This window comes from Herpailurus yagouaroundi, unplaced genomic scaffold (assembly GCF_014898765.1).
Source record: "Herpailurus yagouaroundi ecotype Mexico unplaced genomic scaffold, PumYag 161, whole genome shotgun sequence".
Lineage (NCBI taxonomy): Eukaryota > Metazoa > Chordata > Mammalia > Carnivora > Felidae > Herpailurus > Herpailurus yagouaroundi.
The window spans coordinates 4,208,636-4,234,938 of NW_024412402.1; the positions used below are offsets into that span (position 1 = coordinate 4,208,636).

General features: G+C 38.4%; 1 protein-coding gene across 2 annotated transcripts in view; it reads left to right on the forward strand.

Moving 5' to 3' along the window:
• SIK2 (salt inducible kinase 2) overlaps positions 1 to 26,303 on the forward strand; it is a 119,113-nt gene that overhangs the window by 21,521 nt on the left and 71,289 nt on the right. The gene's annotated exons all lie outside the window — the stretch shown is intronic.

The window sequence follows — 26,303 nt, forward strand, 5'->3', positions numbered from 1 at the left end:
AATATGTCACTAATTTTCACGAATGTAGTATTTTCTGTTAATTTTCCTGCTCATTTAAGAGTTGGTAACTAGAACCTTTTAAGGATTAGAATACAATAAAATATTCAGTATGACAAAGATATGGAATATAACTTATTCTCTTGTATTCATGATGTTTATGTTTTAAAGCTGTTGCTTAATTTTGTCAGCTGCCTGAGAGAGAAGGGAGAATCACAGACAGGAAGAAACTTGGAGTCATATTGCAAGGGGGATTTTCTTTCCTTTTATGTTTCCTTTTATCTTCATTTTTTACCTTTCCTTCCAAGGGCAAAATTAGTCAACAAATACTTACTGAGTTCCTACTGCGTCCCAGCATTGTTTTAGGTATAGAGGATATAGTGGTGACCTAAATAACATGGTTCCTGCTGTTGTGGATCATACGGTTTAGAAAGCTCCCAACTGTAGCTGTAAGACCCTGGGCCAGTCGCTATACCTCTCTGGGACTTGGTTGCTTTATCTCTGTTAAGAGAGTATTTGATTAATTGGGTTTTATGATCCATTCTAACCCTTGAAAAATTACAAATATATTTTTAGTGTTTATTTAGTTTTGAGAGACTGAGTGTAAGCGGGGGAGGAACAGAGATAGAAGGAGGCACAGAATCCGAAGCAGGCTTCAGGCTCTGAGCTGTCAGCACAGAGCCCTATGTGGGACTTGAACCCACAAACCATGAGATCATGACCTGAGCCTAAGTCAGATGCTTAACTGACTGAGCCACCCAGGCGCCCCTAACCTGCCCATTTAAATCCAAAATGGTTTTTAAACAGCCTTTGTGAGGAATTATTTACCTACAATAAATTGCGTATATTTAACATGTACAATTTAATAAGTTTTCACACACATAACACACACACACACACACACACACCACCACAGCCAAGATACCCATAGTTCCCAAAGTTCCTTTGTGCCCCTCTATAATTTCTCTTGGCCCACCTCACCACCAAGCAACTGCTGATTTGTTTTGTGTCACTGTATGTTAGTTTCTGTCTTCTTGAGTTTTATATAAATGTGGCCATTCAGTATATGCTTTTTTGTCTGGCATCTTTCGCTCAGTGTAATTATTTTAAGATTCATCCATTTTGTTGTGTATATCAACATATCATTTCTTTTTGTTGCTAAGTAGTTTAGAAATAGCTTTCTATTGTATAAATATATCCCATTGTATCCATTCATGAGTTAACAGACACGTGGGTTGGTTTCTGGTTTTGGCTGTTAAACATGAATTGCTCTGAACATTTACGTACAAGTCTTTAACTTACAGTCTACCTTCAAGTAATGACTTGCCACCTCACATACGGTATGAGCCTTAACGTACTATACTTTTATTTTCTATCTCCTGGCCTTTATGTTCTTCTCAGACATTTTATTTATCCCTTATTTTATAAAACACAAAATACAGTGTTGTTATTTTTGTTTAAAAAGTCAGTTATGTTTTAAAGAGATTTCGGTATTGTCTTTTAAAATCTTAAATATTTCCAGGGCGCCTGGGTGGCTCAGTCGGTTTAGCGTCCAGCTTTGGCTCAGGTCATGATCTTGCAGTTTGTGGGTTCGAGCCCCGCGTCGGGCTCTGTGCTGACAGCTCACAGCCTGGAGCCTGCTTTGGATTCTTTGTCTCCTCCTCTCTCTGTTCCTCCCCTGCTCACGCTCTGTCTCTCTCAAAAATGAATAAAGATTTAAAAACATTTTTTTTGAATCTTACATATTTCCTAGTGGACTCATCATTGCTACATCCATCTATAGAGATGCACATTTTCATTTTCAATTCTTTGTGTAGATACATACCTTGATCTGGTGTCATTTGTCTTCTGTTGGAAGGATTTTCTTTGGCATTTCTTGTAATGCAGGTCTGTTGCTGATGAAATCTTTGTTTTTGTATGTCGAAAGTCTTTGTTTTTGCAAGATATTTGTATTGGGTATATATTTCTAGCTTGGGTTTTTCTCTTTCAGTACTTGAAAGATGTTGCTCCACTGTGTTCTCGTGTGCATCATTTCTGACAAGAAACCTGCTGTGTCTTTTTCTTTATTCCTCTGTGTGTGATGTGCCTCTGTTCTCTGGCTGCTTTTCCAGTTTTTTCTGTTCATTACAGGTTTCAACAATTTGGTTGTGATACGCCTTTGTGTGGTTTTCTTCATGTTTCTGTTCATTGAAGTTCCTGGATCTGTGAATGTACAGCTTTCACCAAATTCAGAAAAGTTTCAGTCATTACATTCTTGACCAGTTTTTCTGAGCCACCCCTGTTTCCTTCTCTTGAGAGACTCCAATTATACATCTGTTAGGCTGTTTGAAATTGTTCTACAATTTCAATGATGATGTTTTTTCTGTTTTTAAAAAAAATCCTTTGTTTGCCTTTGTTTTGTACATTCCTTTGTAAAGGCTTTGTAAAAAAAAATTCCTTTGTTTCATTTTGGATAGTTGCTCTTTCTGGGTCTTGAAGTCATTGAATCTTCCATGATGTCTGATTTGCCGTCACTCTCATGCAGTGTATTTTTCATCTCACACGTGGCAGTTTGCTGCTCTGTAAGCTTGACTGAGGCCTTGTGTTTTTTTTCTTTTTTAGATCTACCATGTCTTTAGTTGTCTTTTTTTAACATCTGGAGTATAGTTTTGATAACTTGTAATGCCCATGTCTTCGAATTCTCCTATCTCTGTCAGTGCTGAATCTGTTGTGAATGGTTAATGTTTCTCCCCAGTTTTGATCAGATTTTCCCACTTCTTTACCTGCCTGGTAGTCTTTGATTATGTCAGACATTGTCACTTTTACCTTACTGGTTGCCATATGTCTTTGTATTCCTATCCCTCTTCTTTAGCTTTGATCTGGGACACAGTTAAGTTACTAGGAAAGAATTTATGTCACTTGAATCTTCCTTTTATGATTGGAGCAGTGCTCACTCTAGGTATCGTTATTTCCCGCTTTGGAGTCCTCTATCCGATGCCCCATGGATTTGGGGTGTTTTTTTTTAGCCTGGTCAGTAGGAACAGGCAGTTCCTGGTACCAGACACTGTTCTCTCTGATCCTCACAGATTGTTCTTTTTATGGGTTTTGGTAGTTTTCTCACATGCATGTGCCATGTCTCCTCTCCAGGATGCTCACAGATCAAAGCTGTGGGCTCCTCAGTGTGTGTACTCTCTTCTTTGGTACTCTGTGTTTTGTTACCTCCATTCACCTCGTTCTCCTGAGACTCTCAGGTCTGTCTCCTTGCTCAGGGACTCTGCTGGGTGCTGCCTCAGGTTCTCCTCCCTACCTTGTGGCCTAGACCCTCTTTTAAGCCATAGTTGAGGGTATTCGTAGGTCTCACCTCACTTATTTTCTGCCTCTCAGGGATCACTCTTCTTTGCCTGATGTTCAGTGTGCTATAAACCAGTATCTCATATATCTTTGTCTTTTATTTATTGTGGGGATTGTCTCGGTACATCCAGTCCTTGTTCCTCCATCTTGAATGAAAGCAGAAATCTCCAATCCTGTCAAAATTACCTTTAAGTTTAGCTATTTTAAAAGGAAGACAAGTTTCTTCCATTCCTTCTCTTCTTGTTCTTTTCCTTTTTTTTTGTCTTCTGTTCTTTTCCTTTTTATTTCTGTCTTACTCTATCTTATATTGGCTCATCTATTCAGTTTAGTCAGTCTTTCAAGAAATCTTTACCAAAAACCAACTGTGTGTTACATACTGTTCTACCTGGTAGGAATACCACAATGAAGAAAACAGACAAAAATCCCTCTTATAAACTTTACATTCTAGTGTGGGGAGAGATAAAATAAAGGAATTAAGTAGAATGTATAGCATATTAGATGGTGGTAAGTGTTACGGAAATAGTAAAACAAGGAAAACAAGGAAGGGGCGTTGGGGAGTAGGGAAGTTGATTGCAGTGTTAAATAGAGTGATCAGGAAAGGCCACACTGACATTTGAGCAGAGACCAGAAACTAGTCAGGTAGATATGAGGAAAGAGTGTGTTCCAGGGAGAGCAGAGACCAAATGCAAGGGTCCTGAGGCAGCAGTGTGCCTGGTATATTCAAGGAATAGTGGGGAGGCCTGTCTGGCTAGAGATAGGCAAGCAAGAGAGAAGAGTAAGAGTGAGCAGGGAGGAAGAATAGTAGTAGGAGATGAGATCAGAAGGGCAAATGGGAAGCAGGAGTGGTGCACTATAGGGGCTTTGTAGGCCATTATAAGGACTTTGGCTCTTAACCTTGAAAGAATTAGGGAACCATTAGAGGGGATTGATCAAAGAAGTGATTGCATCTAATTTTACTTTTTTTTTTTTTAAGTTTATTTATTTTGAGAGAAAAAAACGCAAGAGGGGGAAGTGCAGAGAGAAAGGAGAGAGCCAGAATCCCACACAGGCTCTGCACTGCCAGTGCAGAGCCCATTGTGGGGCTTGAAGTGACAAATCGCAAGATCATGACCTGAGCTGAAGTTGGACACTTAACCAACTGAGCCATCCAGGCGCTCCTAATTTGACATTTTAAAAGCACCACTCTGGCTGTTCTCGGAATGGATTGTAGTGAGCAAGAGTAGAAACAGACCAGGCTGTTCCAGTAGTCCAAGTGAGAGATGACGATGGCTCAGCAGGGTAGTGGCAATACACGTAGTGCTATGGGTCAGATCCACGGTATGTTTTGCTAGAAGAATCAGTAGGATTTCTTGCTAGGTGGAGACCACCTAAATAGTGACTATGATTGGAGAAACGGCCCATGTCATATTCCTAAGGCCCTCAAACATTTAAAGACTGAGAAGATAGGAGGAGCCAGCAAAAGAGACAAGAGAATGCAGTGTCCTGGTTACCAAGGAACCAGGAAGTGAAGGAAGTGTTCTCAGGATGGTGGTGTGAATGACTATCTATGTCAGATCAAGAAGGGTGAAGAATGATAGTTGACCATTGTATCTGGCAGTTGCTAAGAGCAGTTTTGGTGGAGTGGGTGGGTCAAAAGCTACATTGCAGGGCTTTAAGAGCAAATAGAAGAAAAATGGAGAAAGCAGAAGACATGGCTCTTAGAAAGATTTCTCCTTCAAAAAGGGAGACTAGAAATGAGGAAGTAGTTGAGAAGAGCAGTGGGGTCAAGAGGTTAAGTCTTTACCCAATGGAATATTTTTAAAGCTTGAAGGTGTATTTTATGAGTCAACTAGAAATGGCTATTACACATCAGATGTCATTTCTGTGAAAAGGGAATATTCTGAATTGTTCTTTCTTGCCAAGACTTTTGATGGTAAAGGTTTGGATCACATTGTTTTTATAGAAACTGAAATGTAATTTTGGGATTTTTCAATGTGTATAGTTTATTTGTAATATAAAATATCTAGGGTAAATGGGGACAAAAAGAGTAAACTGTAGCTTCAGGTAGGTGCAAGCAAAGAAGAGACTGACAGCCAGCCAGTTTCGGAGATGAAGCCCGTGAGGAAGGAAAACACAAGTGAAAAATGCAGTCCATGGAACGTTAATCAAGTAGTGAAAAATAGGTATAAGATTGTTTTTAATGTTTACTTATTTTGAAAGAGAGAGAGAGAGCATGCACATGCGAGCAGGGGGAGAGGCAGAGAAAGAGGGAGAGAGAGAATCCCATGCAGGCTCCACCCTGTCAGTGCAGAGCCCGACATGGGCTCAATCTCATGAACCTTAGTAAGACCGTGACCTGAACCGAAGTCAAGAGTCAGATGCTTAACCGACTTGCCACCCAGGCTCCCCAAATATGTATAAGATTTTAAGTGAATTCTGAGCCAGAAATGTCTTAAATCAATTGGAGGCTTAAATGAAAAAGAACCACATAAGTAGTATTAAACTATATATTAAGAACTATACATTAAAGTTTATCTTTAATGTTTATAACCTTGGACATACTCTTTACACTTTATAAGTATTCCTTTAGTGCATACTTTATGTTAAAGGGTGTTGTGTTCCTTTTTTTTTTTTTTTTTAATTACCTTAGTTTCGTATTTAGTTGGCCAGCAAATCATACCCTGTGTTCTTGAAAAAGTGACTTGAAATTAAATCCTTCTGTTTCCACAGTCATCACCCTAATCTGGGCTTTCATCACCTCGTGTCTCAATTATGAAGACCTCATGTTTTACCACTCCCTATTTCTTTTCCAGTCAAGTGCATTTCTGATATAATTCCTGTTTAATCTTCCCTAGGTACTATTTTTATTATATTACTTCTGTGTTCAGTTACCTTCACTTCCCATTGCTTTTTGGATAAAATCCAAACTCTTCCATCTACAAATAGGGTATCTGCACTAGGTAAATGGATGTGCCCGACTATTCCTTCCGTAAGTCTATGGATTACCGTTAGTAACCGACACATTATGCTGTCCACTTCAGTTGATAAACAAGTCTTCCTTTGTTTTTGTCTTTTTTTTCATCTCTCTTGGTCTGTATTTTTCTCTTCCAAGTTTTATTTTTTAAAAAGTTAAAAATGTACCCTGTAAGAAGTCAAATAATTCTGCAGCATTTGTTAGAAACAAGATAAGTTCCCCATCCTCCACCCCACCCCCATTTCCCTTCATCAGAGGCAACCACTTTCACTTCTCTTAGCTGATTAGATTTACCTCCTTTTTCCTAAGTAAAATATGTTTATTGCTGCTGCTGACTTTTTCTATTGTAGGCATAATCTTTTGAATACTTTTTGAATTCTTTCCATAGTCCTATATGTAGGAGATATATCTTTGAGAGGTGTATGTAAGGACCACTTGTGAGAGACCTCAAGTGTTTGGATAAAGGGTTCAGATTATTTCTTGGAGTGGGCATCTGAGAACCAAAAGGTGGTGATGTGTGTAAGGACTTTTTTAAGGAAGATAAATCCAGCAAGGATGCATGGTCTGAATTAGAGGAGAAGGAAAGAGACCATTTTATAGACTGTTTTAATTGTCTAGAGGTCAGAGGCTAAATGCTTAGATTAAAATGTTATTTGTTGGGGGGCACCTGGTTGCTCATTCGGTTAAGCATCTCACTCTTGGTTTTGGCTCAGGTCATGATCTCACAGTTTTGTGGGTTTGAGCCCTATGTTGGGCCCTGTGCTAGCAGCATGGAGCCTGTTTGGGATTCTCTCTCTGCCCCTCCCCACTTGCACTGTCTCTGTCTCTAAATAAATAAATAAATAAATAAATAAATAAATAAATAAACTTTAATAAACATAAATAAACTTTAAAAAATAAAAGAAAATAAAATGTTATTTGTTGGAATCATGAGATAAGATTTTAAGTAAAAGGCATTTCTGATTCTGAAAATAACAAGTAGTATTTATTGAGTACTCCCTTTTTTGTTGGGTACTATTTAAAGTACTTTATATGATTTATGTATTTAAATATCACAAAAACTTTGGAAGTTAGGCACTGAAAGACTCACAGTCCAAAGTCACACAGCCAGTAAGTGGTGGGGTCTGGATTTGACCCTTGCAATCCCAGAGCCTATATGTTAATAATTTACCACCTCTCGAGAGTTCTTATTGACTGGCTGTCAAGAGGAGAACCTCAAGAGTTAGGATTTAAAGCAAACACGATTGAAGAATATTTGTGATGTCTGGTTCCCAACTAAAAAATTACAAATTACACTTTAAAGGTGCTGTTGGAGATAACACCAGGACATTTAGTTTGATATGACCTTTTGGCCATTGAAGATATGAAAGCAAACCCCTTTCAAAAGAGAAGTTAAATTCAACAGTAAAAAAAAAACAACCACCCAGTTTAACAATTGGCAAAAGACTGGAACCAGGCACTTTACAAAAGAAGATATATGAATGGTCAAATAATAAGCACATGAAAAATCATGCAACCTTATTAGTCATCAGAGAAATTAAAGACTATAATGAGATAACATTACATGTCAACTAGAATGGTTAAAATTTAAAAGGCTGATAATACTACTAAATGCCAGTAAGGATTTGAAGCAACAAGTATTCGCATATACTGCTGGTGGGAGTGTAACATGGTACAACCACGTTCTTGAGAGAACTGTTTTTCAGTTTCTTATCGAGTTAAATGTACGTCTACCTCTTACCCAGCAATTCCATTCCTAAGTATTTGCCCAAGGAAAATGAAAACAAATGTCTGTAAAATAACTTGTACAAGAATTATCATAGCAACTTTTTCTCAAGTGGGAACAACCCAAATGTCCAGCAGCAGGAGAATGTCTCCCAAACAAATTGTGGTAAAGCAATAGAATGGAAGACAGCACAGCAGTAGAAAGGAACGAACTACTTTCCACATGCACCAGTGTGAATAAAGTTTACACACATGGTGCTGAGTGGAAGAAGCTAGATGCAAAAGAGCATATCCGTACAGTTGGTTATCTTTACATCAAGCTCTAGAAGAGGCAACACAAATACATAGTAATAGAAATTGGAAGGTGGTGGTCTCTTTACTGTTTATGGGGGGGGGGGGGGCGCGGGGAATTGACCAGTGGCAAGAGGGAACTGTCTTGGGTGATGGTAAATTATTGATTTGAGTGGTGGTTATACAGCTTTACTCATCACGTCTATGCACATAAATCTCCACCCTATACTCTTTATTACTTCTGGGTTTGAGAATTATCTGCATAGACATGATTGAGTGAAGCTGTAATTAATGAGATCTTAGAAGAAGGCTAAGAATAAGATGTGAGTTTTGATGACGGCTTGTTTAGAAGGCAGTTGGGAGAAGTGGGATTGGTGAAGCAGAAGAGCATCTTGGGAAGTAAGGACAGTTTCTGTCCTGATTAGACAAAGGGGAGAGAGTCTAGAGTGCAGGGGGTGTGTATTTGGTCATCGTCAGATCACCAGTGACTTGGAAGAGAGTGATTTTCAATAAATGGGGAAGTAAAGCCAGATTTCAAGAATTTATAGACGCCTGGATAGTGAGGAGAGGAAGAAAGGTCTAAAAAATTATTTTTGAGGTCTTGAAGGTAGAAGGGAGGAGAGAAGGACAGATTTGAGGGATAATTAGAGTCTATAGAATTCAGTACCATGTCATGGTTTTGTTTGTGGTAGTGGTCTTGGTGTGAAGAAGCTAGAAAAGAATATAGGCAGGAAAGAAGGAATGGTTGGTGGAACAAGACCCCAGGGTAGACAGGAGGTAATGGGATCAGAAGCACAGAGGGAAGGTTGGCTTAGATGAGAGGAATTCCTCCTTCTTTGAGAAAGTAGTGCATAGGTGCAGTCCCAGTGAGAATTAGAGTTTGTGCTGAGGACATGACTGAAGATGTAGCTTTGGGATGAAATAGAAGCAAGAGGAGTTGGCTAATATAGATTGAATTCATTATGTAATGTAGCAGATGAAAAGTCAGGGAAAGAGCAGTATGTCAGACACTGCAGCGTGGGGAAAGGTTTAGAGCAGCTGGTGGTGCTCATATGATATTCAAGGGATGAATAAAAGCATCAGTAATTAGCAGTCAGGGAGTTCACGGTAGACTCACAGTCATCAGTGCTTTCCAACCCAGCAGGAGAAAAAGTAGACAATAAGGAGGAGCCAGGTTAGGGATTGCAATGACAGAAGGTCAGATCCATGTAGGCATTGCTGTGGCCAGAGAGGTCACAGTTCAAATGGCTGACCAGGAGGTCCAAGTTCAGGAGGGAGATAAGTGAAGCAACCAAGGGGTCTCATGAGCTAAGAAAGTAGGACAGTGGAACCACCAAAATGAAGAGGGTGAAGTTCTTTTGGGAAAAAACATTCATATGCAAAAACAAAACCTCTAACCTTGAACCAGTACTTAACTTCTCAGCAGCTTGCCACTTTCCAGTTCTCTTCTGCTCTTGGCACTGGTTACCCCAACTGTGTCCTGCTAATTCCGGAAAGGCCTTAGGTCTTTGCACGCTCCTCATCTGCTCTTTCTTTGCATAGAGAGAGGTTTCCTGTGCCATCTGGTTTTCTTGCTCCATCTGACTAGGTTTACACCAAAAGAGTGATTTAGGTAGCATGCTGGGAATGCATCATGATTCATGCATCATGAGGTTATGCTGTTTATGCCCTTTTTTTTGGTTTAATTAATTAGATTGCACCTTATGCTGTAAACAGTTGAAATAGCTTTAAAGGAAAATAATACAAAAACAATAATTCTAAAATATAAACAAGGATAAAGAACTGAAGGGCCCCTGAGTGGCTCAGTTGGTTAAGCGTCCACCTCTTGATTTTGGCTCGGGTCATGACCTCACAGTCGTGAGATCAAGTCCTCCTTTGGGCTCCATGCTGAGTGTGGAGCCTGCTTCACATTCTCTCTCTCTCCCTCTGCCCCTCTCCCCCGCTCATGTCCATGCTCTCTGTCTCTAAATACTAATACTACTAATAATAACGAATCAGAAAATGTTATGTAAGAGTAGAAAGCACTCGTAGGAGGTAGGAGGAGGAAACACAAATATGCAGGCAGTAGGGCCCGAGAACTTCACATTTGGCCCTAAGCTTTCTGGCTCTGAAAGTGAAAGAGAGGTACAGTCATTTACAGAACTTTATCTAAGAGAAAGAAAGATACCTATTCCTCAAAGCAGAACTTTTCTTGGTAGTAAATTCTACAGTACATTTTTCCTTTGGGTTTCTTATTAGAGACACAAAGTAAGGCATCTTTTTAAAACAAAAATTCAATTAAAACTGTTAAAACTTTGCAGGACTTCCATTGTTGTTGGAATAAAGCCCAGGATTCTTATCAAGGCCAGCAAGCGTGATTACACTCCACACACCCTGGCTTTAAAAATCGTAAAGATTATCATTTCTTGAACACTTACATGTGCTAGACATTGTGCTAAGTCCATACACATTCTATCATCATTTCGTCCTCTGAAAACCTTATAAGATAGGGACTGTTAATATCTCTGTTTTACAGTACAGGAGACAGTTGAGCAGTTTGCCTACCTCACAGAGCAAGCAAGAAAAGTGGCATAACCAGAGCTCGAAGCCGAAATCTGAGTTCAGAGCTAGAGCTTCTATCAACTCCTCTGCACTAACTGGTTGTGTGTCTTAAAGTTCTTTGAACTTAAGCTTCTTCTGTCCTAGTGACTTGGCATGTTACTGTTCCTTCTGCCTTAAGGATTCTCTGCCCTCCCTTTATCCCCTTAAGCGTGTCAGTTGATTGAATTGAATTATGATAGATCCCATTAAATGTAACGTTGTCATTAAAACTCAAAAACCAGGCAAAGCATGAAATGGTTTTGTCCGCTTTAGTGGATATAACTGTTCTTTTTTATCTTTCATGAAAATTGGAAGCCTTTGAGCCCCCATCTCCAGTACTTTGGAAACCATCCAGTGGCCTTCTTACCAAATCTAACCTATTTGACCAAAAAATCTATATGGCTGATTTCCATAGTGGTTCTCCAAACAGAAATGTGTAAATTTCCAAATGTACGTTCATGTGGATCTGGAGCCTTAGAAAGCCCTTTGTTCTTTACATATTCAGATTTTGCCTTTTATAAAGGCCTAGCTAAAGTTCCACATCTTCAATAAAGTCTTTCTCAGTTAATTTTGTCTACATTGATTTTCTCTTATGAGACCATTATAGTTCTTTCTCCTGTATAGCTCATTTTAGAATTTATATATTACCTTTCATTATTATTTAAAGTGTGTGTATCTTTTTATCTCTACTAGTTTCGGAGCTGAAGATTCGACACCACATAAACTTAAATACCTGTTGAATGAACGTTGAATGTAACAGTCTACTTTGGCCTTACACACCTTATTTATTCGGTGAAGGCAGTAGAAGCACACTGCCAGGTTAGGCAGTCAGAGGTGCTTCTTTGTTCAGTTTCTGAAAGGAGTTTTCTGTTGGTTTACTCTTCAGGAGATAAACATGAATGAGGAAATACTAACAGAATCAAGGGAGAAAATTGGCTTCCTCTAGTTACCACCCTGCAGTCACATTCTCTATTCCAACTCCCACACCTCCCTAAAATAACATTTTCAGAGTTATTTATAATGGTAAATAAGAGCATATAAATTTGTTCTGAGTAATTTTTGTTACCCAGTTCTTCTATAGCAGTTGTGCTCATCTCTGAAGGATACGATTTTTCTTGACCTGACAGCATGGAGGATGTAGTGGTAATTGAATTTACTAAAAAGAGCCTTGAGTTATTTATAAAAAGATTTGACTCTTTAAAAATTTTTCCTTCGGAATCATAGGTGTGATTAATGAAAGTTATTCAAGATTCCTGCGTTCTTTAGAACTATTTCTCATATTTGTCTGGGTGGTCACATGCAGTAAACGGTGCAAAAATCATAGGGTGGTCACCTTGTCAGACAATTTGGGCACTGTTCAAACAATTAAACCGGTAGTCAGCAGATTCCGGCCTGGTAATTAAATTACCCAGGGCCTTTGTTTTCAGATTTCTGCTCCTTGATACACTTGCTGTGTCTTTCCAGGCCAAGCATGTGCCTGAGGTTTATTGATTCATTTCCTGTCTTGCCCTTTCAATGGTAACATACTAGGATGCTGGCTGTGGTGACTGAATAGGAGCTTTGTTTTAGGCATAATACCTTTAGACACTTGGTTACTCAGAGAACCTAAGGGACGATTTTTGTGGCTTTCTGTCACTATCTTAACAGCATGAAGGCAATTTTAGAAAAGTTGTTCATTTGCCTTTCTTTATGAGTTTAAATATACTTTGAAGGTTTTACCCACTTGATAACGTTAGTATGACTCTTAAGTTTAAAATTATTAGCCTGGGTCCCAGTTGCAGAACTGCCTAAATCTGTCACCACTTCTCCAGTGTCTTCTATTATTGCTTAAGTTTGGATAATTTCTCATAATTTCTCGCTTGAGAAATTGAATTACTTGAATTCACTTGAATTACTTGAGCAGCCTCAGGTCTCTTTGCCTCAAGATTTGTCTTTCTTTTCATCCATCTTCCGTGTTGCTGTCAGAATGGTCTTTTTAAAATGCAGATTTGATCCTTGTAGTTTTCTGCTTAAAATATTCCTGTGGTTCCCCATTGCCTTCAGTATGAAATCAAAAGTTAGCATAAAATAGATATGGTGATGCAGCCCCTGTCTACCTTTCCAGTCCCATCCTGTGACCTGCTTTATGAGCTCCACTAGGTGAACATAATCTGTGTAGATGTACAGGTGACTGTTGCTTTCACATGTGTGGGGATGGTAGATGTCAATGCAGAAAGAGGTAAATCGGTGTATACTTCAGAAGGGGTATAGAAACATTGAATCGTGCCGGTAAAATTAAGCTGTCCTTGGGCATAAAATTTAGGATCTTTCTTTTTGAATTTTTTATTAGACACATATAGCATAGATACCTTTAAGGAGGTCAGGTCTAAGTGATTATTTGTACGCGTTTCTAGCTCACTTCTGAGGGAGACTAGCAACTGCATGACAGAGCCAGCATGATTCATGATTCAACAAGTTGTCATTGCTCTCCCCCTCAACCTCTGTTTAAATTGGTTCAGACGTTAAAAGAAAAAAGTCCAGAGTGAGGTCTGTTTGCTAGTCCTTGATCTAACTTTTAGTGTAAACATCCTGGAGCAAACCATATAGCATTTCTAAACCTCGATGTTTTCTGAAAATGAGGGCACTGTTCGAGTTTATTAAGTACTGTGTGCTTGATACTGTGAATAGTGCCGGGGATTTAAAAGAAAGAAAGAAGTGACTTGGCCGCTGCACAACAAGAGTTCACAGTCGATTTTCCAGGTCTGAAAAACTGCTGTCTGTAAATCTCAGGAAACAAAGTTTAGTTTCTGGACATGTGATGAATGAAATGGATTTGTCAGAGATGATTAAATAAATTGTTTTTAGGCTTCGTATGTTTGGAAATATAAGCATAACAGGCCTTAATTGAATAGACAAGTTTCTGAAAAGCAGTCCAGTTTTCCTCTTAACTTCTATTTTAATTTCAGCTATCTCCTGCTGATTATTGGCAGCCTGCCTTTAGTTATGGTTCAAAGCTGACATTCTGTGCTGCGAGCAGCGAGCTTCTCCCATGTCTGGCAGCTGCAGCTAGGCTACAGTGATGGGAGAGAGAGAAGCATCAGCTATTCTGATCTTGGCCATAACCATACCCAGCTGAATTCTATTAATGTGAGGCTTTTGGCAGTCTGTGTTTTCTGTTTCTTTTAGGATGAATTTCTATTAAGAGAATCATTCTATTAAGGAATTTCAATAAGGTCGAATTAATTCAGAGAAAGCTATTTCTTTGTTTGTGAAAGGGGAGAACCAGAGGTAGATTTTATCTGCTAATTAAAGTGGTAAGAAAGATTTCCTACTTAGAATAAAATGGGAAAATTATAGTCCACATAGGGAATGGCTTTTTTTTTTTTTCCCATTTTGGACAATATTCTTTTCTGCTTGCAGTAAGAAGTCTCTGAGTGAGACCTCTGAGACCTTGTATTTCTGAAAATGCTTGCATTTTATCTTCATACATGAGTAGATAGTCTGTGCTATTACTCCATTGTCTACCCTTCTTGGAGTTGATACTTAGTAAAAGTGTTTCAGGTTGGGGAGATTAAAACAAAATGTACTATGTCAGTGTTTTAGAGAAGGTGAGGAAGATAGGGAAGCCAGGATGGGGGTGAAGATGAGTTCTTTTTTTAAAAGATGGTCAGAGAAAGCCTCTGTGATACATGTGTGAGCAGAAACCTGCAAAAAAAAGGATGTATTGGAGTAAATTTCTTGAGGCCTATATGTCTTGAGATCTAGCATGTCTCCAAAATACTTAATAGTTTATCTTGGAATAGGATTTTAAGTTGGAAATAATTTCCCCTCAGAATAACGAAGACATTATGCCATTGTCTTGTAGTTTCCAGGATTGCTTTTGAAAAGCTTCAAGTGATCTGAATCCTGATCCTTTGTTGTAAATTATTGTTTTCTGTCTCCGAGCTTGTAAGATCTTCTCTTTGTCCCCAGGGTTCTGAAATTTCACAGTGAAATTTCACACAGAGCCTTGGTGTGGGTCTGCTTTTGCTGCATGCTGCTGGGCTATTATTGGTGGGCCCTTTTAATCTGGAAACTCATACCCTTGGGTTCCAGGAAATTGCCTTGAATTACTTAGCTGATGTTCCCCTCTCTAATTTTGTCTTCTTTGTCATGAATGCCTGTTATTCAGATATTGCCTCTCCTGGCCTGGCCCTGTAATTTTTTTTTTTTCCTCCTCTTCTTTTCCATGTCTTTATATTTTTGCTCTGCTTTCTGGGAGATTTCATAAACTTTTTATTCCAGCTTTTCTTTTGCTATCATATTTTTAATATCTGGGAGTTTATTTTGTTCTCTGCTTGTTCCTTTTAACATAACACCTATTTCGGGATGCCTGGGTGGCTCATTTGGTTAAGGATCCAACTTCAGCTCAGGTCACGATGTGGTTCATGAGTTCGAGCCCTGCTTTGGGCTCTGTGCTGACAACTCAGAGCCTGGAGCCTGCTTTGGATTGTATGTCTCCCTTTCTGTCTGCCCCTCCCCTGCTGGCACTCTGTCTGTCTGTCTGTCTCTCACTCTCAAAAATAAATAAACATTTAAAAAACTTTTACCAACACCTATTTCTTGATGTTTCTACAATGTCTTAGCTGAGAACAATAACTTCATTATATTTTCTTTATATAGTCTTCTTTTTCTTCCAAGTTGATTTTTTTTTTTTTTTCTGTTATGGATGCTTTGAGCTGTATGTTTTATGTTAGGAGGTTTTTGTAGATGGCTTCCAGACATAATTTGGTTGTGAATTCGTAGTTAAGAGTGAGGAGCTAAGGAGATGTCTGGAAACTAAGCCAGTGGGTAGAATGTCAGCTGCGAGTGTTACTATAGGAGTGACCTGGCTGTGTTTTTTTTTACTGGAGATTGTCAATTTTTGTACCTTTATTCTTGACTAGATAGAGTTTTGAGAGAGTATTCTTCCAGTTGTCTACCCAGAAATTAAAGGGGCCAGAGTGCCATATTTTTGGCTTCAGAGCTAAGGAAGGCTGAGGCATGTCGGTATCTAATACGCATATGTTGACTCAGTCCCCCGGTTTTCAGTGGGGTATCCCTGTCCTCAACAGTGCCTGGTCCCTAAGTTAAGAAACCCTGTATTTCTAGAGAGAAACTGAAATCAAGCCTCATCAAGAGACTAAGCCTCTAGGTTTCTATTGGAATAGAAGTCAGGGCCCTCCTCCAGTTACATAGAATGAGAGGTGAGAGATCTGAGGATTGAATTGCTTCTTAAAACACCTTCACCTGATCACCCTTATTTTAGCTTCAGGAAACACCAACTTTCAGAGTTCCTTGTACCATCAGGTCCAAAATTCTTGGTGGATTCTGCTGGGTGAATCATGTTGATTCAAAGTGTTTTCCATTGCCGAGGCTTCAGGCTCTTCAAGTCAAATGAGGTTTGTATTTCAACAGATTTTTTGGTTTTTATGTTCTCTAATCAGTTCTTTCTCCCATTTCCTATTTTTCTTAAATGTGATGTATTCCTTTATTTCTGGGAAGATATTGAACATACACATTTATCTCGATACTTTCTTCTCATCACCATGTTCTTTTTTAAATACTTGAACATAAGCATAATAACTTTTATGTTATTCTCTGCTAATTCCGTTGCTTCTCAATCTGTTTCTATTGTCTGTTTCTCTCCTGTTTAAAAGGTTACATTTTCCTGCTTCTTGGTATGCCTAATACTTTTTTTTTTGTTTGGATGCTGAACACTGTGAACTTTACCTTGTCAAGTCTGGATTTTGTTTTTCTTTCAAGAGTGTTGAGCTTTAGTAGACTGTTAAGTTACTTACAGTTAGGTATTTGATCCTTTCAAGTATTGTTAGGGTTAGTGTGAGAATATAACCTTTAACACTAGGGATAGGTTAGCCTCACGGCTGAGGTGTGATCCTTCTAAGATCTCTACTGAATGCCTTGAATGATCAATGAGAACTTTCCACTTTGGCTAGTGGAGATTTGAGTAATTATCAGCCTGTTCTGAGCTCTGGAACCCCTTTAGCTCACAGCACTCCACGCATTCTTTGCCCAACGGTATAGGTTTTCATCCTGTGTACATGTCTTAGTATTTACAAAAGATTCAATGGCACGCAGATCTGTAAACTTTTCTTCCTGCGTAGCTCCCTCTCTCCAGAACTTTGCCCCACATCTCAGAAATCTGTCTTCCAGTACCTTCTCCTCTATTCAAGATAGCCATACTCTGCATGGTCTCTCTCTGTCCCTGCTGTGAAGTCCAAAATGTGTCTCCAGACAGAACGCCAGGAGATTGTAGGCCTCACCTCATTAGTTTCCCCTCACTCAAGGATCACAGTCCTATGTTGCCTGTTGTCCAGTGTCTGAACTATTTTGTTGACCAGTTTTTTGGTTGTTTTAAATGAAGGGTAGGGGCGCCTGGGTGGCTCAGTCAGTTGACTGTCCGACTTCAGCTCAGGTCATGATCTCACAGTTCGTGAGTTCGGGCCCTGCGTTGGGCTCTGTGCTGACAGCTCAGAGCCTGGAGCCTGCTTCAGATGCTGTGTCTCCCTCTCTCTCTGCCCCTCCCCCCACACGCGCTCTGTCTCTGCCTCTCAAAAATAAAGAAAAACTAATTTAAAAAAATTTAACTGAAGGGTACATCTCGTTCTTGTTAACTACATTATGGATAGAAGTGGGAGTCAACATACTTATTTTAAAATCCTATTATGATTGTATTTTAACTCTTTTCTTTGGGTGTGTTCTTCATTTGTTGAGCCTGTATTCTGTCTTAAATGAGATTTACATTCCTCAGGAGTTTGCTCATTCTGTGATTGGATATGTGTCTTTATGAATGAAATTCCTTGTTAGACTTTTTCCTGCCTCTGTCATTACACCCTACCTGGGAAGAGGACTAAGAGCCACCTGCCATTGGAGTTCTCCTTGACCTTCAGTGAAAATAAAGGAGCATGTAGAAAATATTTCTGAGCTAGATATCCTGCTGGCTGGTCTGGGAATGGATGCTTCCCTTCTTTCTAGGTGTCACCAGCCACCCAGGACACTACCCTGTCTCTTTAAGATCTTGTACACATTACTCCCTCCTGGGATCATACGGCCTGTTTCACTGCCAGGGGTGTTGTGCATGGGGTAAATCCGGGCTGATTTAACTTGGCTGTCCCTGCTGTGGTAGTCCACCTAGTAACACTGTTGATTTTCTCTCGGTCCTTTTCTTTTTCTGTATTCCACCTTGGAGCATGAAACACTGGTAGCTCTTTTGCCCTTTTTTGTGTTTCTGTTCTTCCTTAAGATCCATGTTGATTGTCTCCGACTGTCCTCTTTAATTTGATTTAGTCTGTTGTACATCACAGAATTATTCCGAGGTTCTAGCTTTTCAATTCCTTTTGTCTTGTGTGACCACTAATTAACTTTGTCTTTTCCAGGATTAATGTAGGAAGGGAAAACTAGCCAGTTCTCAGTCTACCATCTTGAAATAGGCAGAATGATCTTTTTTGACCCTATGTGCAACCATTTTGTAGGAGATTTGCTTTTCATGAAATATCAGGGTGATTTGTTTTTTTTTTTTTTTAATTAAGTCTAGCTTTACTGTTGGTAAACGTGAAGTAGTATAACATTTTCTTTTTGCTTTATCTCATTGTAGGCCATTTGTTTGGCTCTTAATTCAAGAGATAATTATTGGGTTTCTTTCTAGGTATTTAAGGGGGAGGGTACTCCCTAAAGGGAGAATTAAAGATACAACTATGGTTTAATATGGTGTGTGGTAAGTGCTATTAGAAAGTATAAGAAAAATTCTGTAGAAGGTCAGAAAAAAATAAGCAATCATTAACAAGCAGAGATAATATTTGCAGAGTGTAAAGTTACAAACTCACAGGCAATATAGCATCTGGTAAAGGTCACCAGTGATCTAGTGGCCAGATCTTCTACTTCTTAGCCCTCATTCTTTATCTTCCCTGCAGGAACTTGGCACTTAGCAAGCACTCTCTTTTTCTTAGAAGTTCTATTCTGTGACAGGTATCTGTTCCTGCTTTTAAGACTTCTCTCTCTCTCGACTTTTCTCTCTCTCAACTTCTCTCTCTCTCTCTCTGTCTCTCTCTATTTTCCTGTCCCCTGAGAGAAAGAGTTCTGTGCATTCTCCCACTCTGAGCACCTGTATTCCAAAAGCTTTACTGCCTGAGATGATGCTCAAATCTTTGACCTGAGCCTTTACATTGCCTGAACTCCAGGTTCTTACTTCTGCCTTGATATCTGGAAAATAAATTACAAAGCTGAGCACATTACCTTCTCTTCTTCTAAATAAGCTCTTCTTGTGTCCAGAGTTCTGTCACTAGTTTGACATGCTTATCACCGCTGAGTATCTTTGACTCTTCCTTCATGTTTATATCTAGTTAGTTGCCTAGTCTTACACATTTTTTCTTTGAAACATTTCTCATTTCTGCTCATTATATTTCCTTTAGTTCCTCCTTAATTCACTTTTAGCTCCTGAGTAGCATTCCCAGTGCTCTCTTGCCTCCGGTATCTCCCTTATCCGTCTAGCCTGTGTACAGTTGCCAATTTAATCTAAAGCTAATTCATCCACATTCTCATGGTTTTGTCTCTTGTAAAGTACCATTATCAGCTCATGTATCTTTTTCCTCCTCCACTTTGCTTTTCTCAAGGGCAGAGTCTGTATCTCACTCAATTTCTATATCCTCATCACCCAGTAAAGTGTCTGCCACATTAACAGGCAGTCAGTAGTTGAGTGAATACGACTTGCCTTGTTTCTAAGGTGTGTTATATTTTAAAATGTAGAGTGATCAGGCAGTCATTACAATGTGTGAATAGATTTTATTTTTCAGTAACAACTTTATGATAATGGACTAGTAATTTTTGAATACTGATTTTACTGATTGACAAAAAGTAGACAAGTACTTTGTAAACCCCCGCCCCCCCCCCCAAAAAAAACCTGTCCGCATTATAGTAAGGCATATATCTAAGACATATTATGTCTGCCGCGGTTTCTAACAGATATAGGAAATACTATTTTCCCAAAAGGAACTGAAGAAGAGGGAAACATTTTTCCTAACATATTGGCCACATGGCATATTTCTCATACTTGAAGTGACTGCTGTCAGCATTTCCCTTGCTGAGAGCAGTTATTATCATCACTGATTTCAGAAAATTCACATTTGTTTGGAATGAGAAAAGCTCTGCTACATGTTCACCTCTTAGTTTATTTCCAAACTTATATCCTAAGTGTACAATATGTCTCATGCTGAAGAATGTGGAGGAATCTGAAGAGGACAGCAAAAAGACTCAGAAACTATCAGTGAGGGTTTGCTTTTCTATGTGGTATGAGGAATTTGACTTACAAATCCAACTCTGCTTTAGTGACTAGCACACTTAAAAGCTTTCTGAATCTCTCTTGTTTATTTTAATTGGAATACGAATAGCATGGTTACAAAACATCAGAAATTCACAAAACCTGTTTTCCTTTTTTGTTCCTATCTAGTCATTCTTCACTTACATGGTTTCCTCTTTTTAAAAGTGTAATTTATGTACAAAAAGTGCATACATCTTAAGTTTATAGCTGGATACATTTTCTGCATATATATCCTCTAAGGTAGCTACCTCCTAAGATAAGATAAAAAACCTTTCCATCACTCTAGAATTTCCTCCCAGTCAGTATGCCCACAAGAATAACCGTGAGTCTTATTTCTGTCACCATAGGTTAGCTTTGCCTGTTTTTGAATTTCACATAGAGTAGTGCTCTGTGTCCACTTCTTTTTACTCTGCCTTATGTCTAGGAGATTCTTCCACGTTATCATATGCATCAGTAGTTCCTTCTTTTTCATTGGTATTGTGTATTTTTAAGTTTACCTTTTTTTACGACAGTACTGATTGAAGAAATTTTGGAAAATCTGTAAAAGGTAGGGGTGAAGGTGAGGAGAAGGGAGAAAAAGACTTTTTAGTGCCCCAAGACAAATATTCCTAAGTTTTAATTTGTTTCTTTCCACTTTTATTCTTTGTTATATGTACATAGTTTTCTGTGGCTGACTCATGATTTTTAAGTAATTGTACGTCCATTTTTTATTACATAATATCTAAGCATTTTTGGAGTCACTGAGCGAAGCCCTTCGTCCTTCTGCTTCACTCTGGCCAAAGACACTAATGGGCTGGAGTTTTCATTTATTTGTTTGGTAGTTCAGCAAATACTTGTTCAGCTGCTGTTGTGTCAGGCACTGTTCCAGTCACTGTTGTATATGCTGGGAGGAGAGCAGTGGACAAGACAGGCCAAGTGCCTGCTCTGATGCAGGCTACAGTCTATGGTGGGAGAAGAGGGATAGTAAACAAGTAAAAGTAACAAATTCTCAGGTAGCAATAAGGGCTGTAAAGGGAATGCATGGATATGGAGCTACAGGACCTCTCATATACTGTTGGTAGTGTGTAAATTAATAAATAAATTCAAAAATAAATATACCCTGGACCTAAAAATTTCACTATATTTCATGTACATATACCAGGGCACACCTAAAAGAATATTCACAGCAGTATTGTTGTTATTAGTCCTAAAGCAGAAATATCAAAATGTCCACCAGCAGAATGGACAAATACATGGTGGTATATTCGTACAATAGAATATTCTTCAGCAAAGACTAATGTACTACGCTTTATGAATGACTCTTAAAACCATGTTGCTGAGGAAAACACAAAAGAACACATTCTGTTCATTAAAAACCCCCAAATATGTAAAAAGTAAGCTATATTGCTTGGGGATTCATACTTAGTACAATTGTTCTTTTAAAAAAGAAAAAGAAGGGGCACCTGGATGGCTCAGTTGGTTAAGCGTCTGACTCTTCATTTGGGCTCAGGTCATGATCTCCCAGTTCATAGGATCATGCCCCATCCTGGGCTCTGCACTGACAGTGTGGATGCTGCTTGGGATTCTCTCTCTTACCTGTCTCTCTCTGCCCCTCCCCTGCTCACAAGCATGCTCTCACAATAAATAAATAAAACTTTTTTAAAAAGGAGAAAAAGTAGAAGAAGAAGTGATTACCATAAAAGTCAGGATAGGGTTGCCTCTGAAAGGAGAGAGGGGGCCGTGATGAGCAAGGGGAGAGTGGCGGTGACACTTGCATTTCTTGATCTTAGTGGTAGTTCTCTGCGTGATAAAAGTAATTCATTAAACTGCATGTTTGTGTTGTAGGGACTTCTGCATTTGGTCTTATATTTCAAACAAAGCGGTGGTATGATAGCATAAGTTTAGTTTGTGTGTGTTACTTGACAGCTTTATTGAGGTACAGTTGACATACAGTAAGTTTCCTTATATCCCTTTGTAGTCCTTCCCTCTCACCTGTACCTCTTCATCCCCTCACCCCAGGCAAACACTGACTTGCTGTCTGTCACTGTAGATTAGCTTCTAGAATTCTAGAATTGTATATAAATGAATTCTACGTATAGTATGTACTCTCATTTTTGTCTGGTTACTTTTACTCGGTATAATTTTGAGATTCATCTGTAGGGTTGCATGTATCAGTAGTTCCTTTTGAAGCTTAGTTGTATTCCCTTGTTTGGATAACAATATATTTACTCATTCACCTGTTGATGGATATTTAGTTTGTTTCCAGTTTCTGGCTATTACAAATAAAATTGCTTTAATCATTAATCTACAAATCTGTGTGTAGATGTATACTTTTCTTTTGGTTGAATACTTGGGAATGAAGTGGTTGGATCAAATGATAGGTGTATATTTAACTTCCTAAGAAATATAAGTATACTTTTGTACACACACCCACCCACCCAACCCCCCCCACCCCCATATCTCAAGAAAATGTTTATAGGTCAGTAAATATACTTCTATAAAATTATTTTCGGTCACTGTATAGTAATCCGTCAAGCGTAATGTATTTAACCAATATTTAACCAATTTGCGAATGGGCATTTAGATCTTTTCCACTATTATAGACAACATTACCATGAATGTCCTTGAAACTAAGTCTTTGAACATGTTTTTAATTATTTCTTGAAGATAAATGACTAGAAATGAAATTTTTGGGCCAAACATTCAAGCTTTTGTTACAGATTGCTTTCTAGACATATGACAGATTAAATCTTTGTCAGATTTTTTCACTTGAATACTAGTTTTATGTCAGATACAATTAGAACTATATGTTAAATAGTCAAAATAGTCCTTTTGTGTAATGAAGCTTGGGGGCGGATTATAAGTGAAAATAAGTCTAGAGTCTTAAAAAAATGGTTTATTCTATTTGTATCATGTAGTAAATGAAATTTCTTTTTCTGAATAAAATGCAACTGTGAAAGAATTGCCCTTGGAATTAGAGAATCAATAAAGTTAAATGATAAATTGTTATGAGAAAAATAAATTGAAAAATACTGAGTGTGGTATTGCATTTAGGTTTTCAAATCATTACTATTTAATACTGTTCACTATTTGAAGCAATTTATATAATACATGGTTTATACTGATAATGGCGTATTTATATGACAAAGATATACAAACAGTGTTTATATTTCATTATAAATGCATATTTTCATAGACAGGGAAGAGTTTGGAAAATATGAATTGAGCTGTCCAGTTGTACGTCTGAGGAGTGGGATTATAGGGGGGCTGTCATTTGTACTTTGTTTCTGGGTTTGAAGATTTTTTCATAGTGAGTAGGCAAAGATTTTACTATTGGTGAAAATAAGTATATTTTCGTGGGGAAAATTATGAGATAGCTCTGCGGTTTAAGTTCAGAAGACAGTTTAGAGTGTAGATCTTTTGGAGAAAGTCCAACTAGACGGGAGGCTGTGACAAGTATATCCCATTGCTGGAATATATGTCTTGTTTACCAATTATAATCTCCCTGTCAGTGTTTGTGTTCTTGAATTGGTAGTCAGCAAAATGAATACTTTTTACTCTTCTCTAAGTTCTGTCAGGCTACACATATTGTATAATTGATATGTTATGTAGCTTGTCAGTTCCAGTGTTCTAGCGCCTATTATATTTTAGCATACTGCAACTGGCTAGGGTAGTGTCACGTAGTTCCGTTCTTTTTTCTGCGCATTTGTCTCTCCATCTGTGAGTGCAGCATTTTGTTGATCCTTGCACGTACTCCTTGTATCTGTCTATACTGACTTTGAATCTGCTAATCATGTACTATACACTTGAGCTGGTGACCACTGTGTTCTAAGATGACATATATACGGGGCGCCTGGGTGGCGCAGTCGGTTAAGCGTCCGACTTCAGCCAGGTCACGATCTCGCGGTCAGTGAGTTCGAGCCCCACGTCAGGCTCTGGGCTGATGGCTCAGAGCCTGGAGCCTGTTTCCGATTCTGTGTCTTCCTCTCTCTCTGCCCCTCCCCCGTTCATGCTCTGTCTCTGTCCCAAATAAATAAATAAACGTTGAAAAAAAAATTTTTTTTAATGACATATATTGTTATTATAAGTATGTAACAAATTATTTTTTCCCAGGTCCGGTAACATCTACCAAGATAACCATAGGTAACCAAGTGAACGTATTTGAATACTTGAAGTTTGTAATACTCTAGGGGGAAAGTCCCTTAACTAGATACCAGGAGAGCCATGTAATTATCCTAGCTCCATTATGTACTTAAGTTCTGTCATCTGCTGTATCATCTAATAATACTTGCTTACTGAAGTAACCTAATAGGAAATTAACATACACATTCATTCATGAGGCCTAAGCGATACAGTGTATGTGAGAGTATTTTATAAATGACAGAGGACAATAGAGATGCAGTTCCAACATCTACGTCTACTTGTGTTGTGCCAATTGGGAGTCCTTGTGATGGTGCAAGTGGTGATAGCGGTGTCATGGTGATGGTGGGAGCAGAGAAGGCTTTTTATGATTTATTTATTTATTTTTTAAATATGTATTTATTTTGAGAGAAAGAGAGCACACATGCATACGCAGAGAGAGAGGAGAGAATCCCAAGCAGGCTTCTTGATGTGAGTGCAGAGCACAATGTAGGGCTTGGTCTCATGAACTGTGAGATCATGACCAGAGCAGAGACCAAGAGTTGGATGCTTAACCAACTGAGCCACCCAAGCGCCCCCTGCTAGTACTTTTTTAACATCACTTTTTCATAGCTAAGAAGATCTTTTCTCCGGAATAGTTCTTTCATTAAAAAAATTTTTTTTAACTATTCTAGGAACACTTAGAAATCTTTGTACATCCAGAAGTTGATCTAGGGAATGGAGACAGGCGAAAAATATAATTTACTGATTTACTAAAAACACTAATTCAAGGCACTTAGTATCTTCTCAACATTAACTACAAACAGTTGATTTGTCTTGAAAGCTTTATTGCTTGACTGTAGATCCTTTCCCCATAAAACATTGGATTAGTAGATGTACATACCTTATGTCAGTATGCTGATCAGCTATCGCTTAATATCGTTTATTTCGATATATTTTAAATCTTAGTTTCAGCAAATGAGTTATCATTTTCTCTGGCTTTTCTGGGCAACCAGATTTCAACTCTTGATTTGGTTAAACTATCTCTATTATGAACTTCCTGAACAAGTAGAAGAAAATCTCTGCTCTTTATAGAAACACATGACTATCAGTAGTTATATATTCTACTTGCTGTTATTTAAGATCTTTAAAAAAGTTTTTTAATGTTTATTTTTGAGCGAGAGAAAGAGAAAGAGCACGTGCGAGCAGAGGAGGGGCACAGAGAGAGGGAGTCAGAGGATCCAAAGCAGGCTTCAGGCTCCGAGCTGTCAGCACAGAGCCCAACGCAGGGCACGAACCCACGAACCCACGAACTGTGAGATCATGACTGGAACCAAAGTCAGGCACTTAACCGACTGAGCCACCCAGGCACCCCATTTTATTGATCTTCTTCAATAAGCATTTTCACCCTCTTCCATTTTTTTCTGTTCAGACCTCCAGTGATTCAAACATCAAAATACAAATTATTATTACAGTTATTTTCATTGACCGTGTTGCTTGTTTTTCCCTAGGTTATTATGTTTAAAATAGGAAAACTGCTTACCATAAAATTATATAAGGTAAATGAGAGTAAAAAAAAATACACTCCAAGAAAGATTGTATTCAATATAGCTAAAACCAAAGTGAGCTCTACTTTTATGTTTACCTAATACAAATATGTATAATATATATACCGTACAATACAAGTGGTCTTCGTAGGTGTGAATCTTCTGGAAATAGTAGTTTTTCATTATGAGTTTGGCATAGAGGAAAAGTTGTGTTTTCTGTCTTTGATTGTATATATAAAAATTGATTTTTATTGCTTTTAGTGCACCTCTTTTGTTAACAGCACTTCTGAGTTCAGAGCTAGATTTATTATATTGTTAAGTTGCCTAAAGCTACATATTCCTCACTAAAACACTTAATATTTCACCTACCACATGCAAGGAAGATTGGTCTTTAATTCACTGAAGTAAAATTAAAGTAATTGAAATTTGAGTTATTCATGTAGAGATCTGT